Consider the following 2,878-nt stretch of genomic DNA (forward strand, 5'->3'; position numbering starts at 1 on the left):
GAGGATGGTGGAGAGGATGGTGGAGAGGATGGTGAAGAAGATGGTGGACAGGATGGTGGAGGGGATATTGGAGAAGATGGGGGAGAAAATGGTGGAGAGGATGGTGGACACCATGGTGGATAGGATTGTGGAGAAGCTTGTGGAGAAGACGGTGAAGAGGTTAGTATAGAGGATGGTGGAGAAAATTGTGGAGAAGATGGTGGAGAGGATGGTGGAGAGGATGGTGGACTCGATGGTGGAGAGGATGGTGGAGAAGATGGTGGCGAGGCTGGTGGAGAGGATGGTGGAGTGGATGGTGGAGTGTATGGTGGTGAGGATGGTGGTGAGGATGGTGGAGAGGATGGTGCACAGGATGGTGGAGAAGATGGTGGAGAGGATGGTGGGGAGGATCGTGGAGAGGATGGTGGAGAGGATGGTAGAGAGAATGGTGGTGAGGATGGTGGAGAGAATGGTGGAGAGGATGGTGGAGATGATGGTGGAGAGGCTGGTGGAGAGGATAGTGGAGAGGATGGTGGAGAGGATGGTGGTGAGGATGGTGGAGAGGATGATGTAGAGAATGGTGAAGTGGATGGTGGAGAGGATTGTGGACAGGATGGTGGAGAGAATGGTGGAGAAGATAGTGGTGAGGATGGTGGAGAGGATGGTGGAGAGGATGGTGGAGAAGATGATGGAGAGGAGGGTGGACAGGATGGTGGAGAGGATGGTGGAGAGGATCGTGGAGAGGATGGTGGAGAGGATGGTGGAGACGATGGTGGAGAAGATGGTGGAGAGGATGGTGGAGAAGATGGTGGTGAGGATGGTGGAGAGGATGGTGGAGAGGATGGTGGACTCGAAGAGGATGGTGGAAAGGCTGATGGAGAGGATGGTGGAGAGGATGGAGGACAGGATAGTGGAGAGGCTGGTGGAGAAGATGGTGGAGAGGATGGTGGTGAAGATGGTGGAGAGGATGGTGAAGAAGATAGTGGTGACGATGGTGGAGATAATGGTGGAGAAGAGGAGGGTGAAGAGGATGGTGGAGAGGATGGTGGAGAGGATGGTTGAGAACATGGTGGAGAGGATGGTGAAGAGAATGGTCGACAGGATGGTGGACAGGATGGTGGAGAGGATGGTGGAGAAGATGATGGAGAGGATGGTGGAGAGGATGGTGTAGATGATGGTGGAGAAGAAGGTGGAGAGGATGGTGGAGAGGATGGTTGAGAACATGGTGGATAGGATGGTAGAGAGGATGGTGGAGAGGATGGTGGAGAAGATGTTGGAGAGGATGGTCAACAGGATGGTGGACAGGATGGTGGAGAGAATGGTGGAGATGATGGTGGAGAGGATGGTGGAGACGAGGGTAGAGAGGATAGTGGAGAGGATGGTGGAGAGGATGGTGGAGAACATGGTGGAGAGGATGGTGGAGAAGATGGTGATGAGGATGGTGGAGAGGATGGTGGAGAGGATGGTGGAGAACATGGTGGAGAGGATGGTAGAGAAGATGGTGGAGAAAATGGTGGAGAGGATGGTGGAGAGGATGGTGGAGAGGATGGTGGTGAATATGGTGGAGAGGATGGTGAGGAGGATTGTGGACAGGATGGTGGAGAGAATGGTGGAGAAGATAGTGGTGAGGATGGTGGAGAAGATGGTGGAGAGGATGGTGGAGAGGATTGTGGAGAAGATGATGGAGAGGAGGGTGGAGAAGATGGTGGAGAGGATGGTGGAGAGGATGGTGGAGAAGATGGTGGAGAGGCTGGTGGAGAGGATGGTGGGGAGGAGGGTGGAGAGGATGGTGTAGAGGATGGTGGAGAGGATGGTGGAGAAGATGGTAGAGAGGATGGTGGAGACGATGGTGGAGAGGATGGTGGAGAGGATGGTGGAGAGGATGGTGGAGAACATGGTGGAAAGGATGGTGGACAGGATGGTGGAGAGGATGGTGGAGAACACGGTGGAGAGGATGGTGGAGAGGATGTTGGAGAAGATGCTGGAGAGGATGGTGGAGAGGATAGTGGAGAGGCTGGTGGAGAAGTTGGTGGAGAGGATGGTGGAGAGGAGGGTGAAGAGGATGGTGGAGAGGATGGTGGAGAGGATGGTTGAGAACATGGTGGAGACGATGGTGAAGAGAATGGTCGACAGGATGGTGGAAAGGATGGTGGAGAGGATGGTGGAGAAGATGGTGGAGAAGATGGTGGAGAGGATGGTGGAGAGGATGGTGGAGAAGATGTTGGAGAGGATGGTCGACAGGATGGTGGACATGATGGTGGAGAGAATGGTGGAGAAGATGGTGGAGAGGATGGTGGAAAGGAGGGTGGAGAGGATAGTGGAGAGGATGGTGGAGAGGATGGTGGAGAACATGGTGGAAAACATGGTGGAGAAGATGGTGGTGAGGATGCTGGAGAGGATGGTGGTGAGGATGGTGGAGAAGATGGTGGAGAGGATAGTGGAGAGGATGATGGAGAGGATGGTGGAGAGGATGGTGGAGAGGATTGTTGGAAAGATGGTGGAGTGGATGGTGGAGAGAATGGTGTAGAGGATGGTAGAGAAGATGGTGGAGAAAATGGTGGAGAGGATGGTGGAGAGGATGGTGGAGAGGATGGTGGAGAATATGGTGGAGAAGATGGTGCAGAAGATGGTGAAGAGGCTGGTGGAAAGGATGGTGGAGAGAATGGTGGAGAGGATGGTGGAGAGGATTGTGGACAGGATGGTGGAGAACATGGTGGAGAAGATGGTGCAGAAGATGGTGAAGAGGCTGGTGGAAAGGATGGTGGAGAAGATGGTGGAGAGGATGGTGGAGAGAATGGTGTAGAGGACGGTAGAGAAGATGGTGGAGAAAATGGTGGAGAGGATGGTGGAGAGGATGGTGGAGAGGATGGTGGAGAACATGGTGGAGAAGATGGTGCAG

Source organism: Chiloscyllium plagiosum, chromosome 1 (genome assembly GCF_004010195.1).
Source record: "Chiloscyllium plagiosum isolate BGI_BamShark_2017 chromosome 1, ASM401019v2, whole genome shotgun sequence".
In the NCBI taxonomy this organism is placed as follows: Eukaryota; Metazoa; Chordata; class Chondrichthyes; order Orectolobiformes; family Hemiscylliidae; genus Chiloscyllium; species Chiloscyllium plagiosum.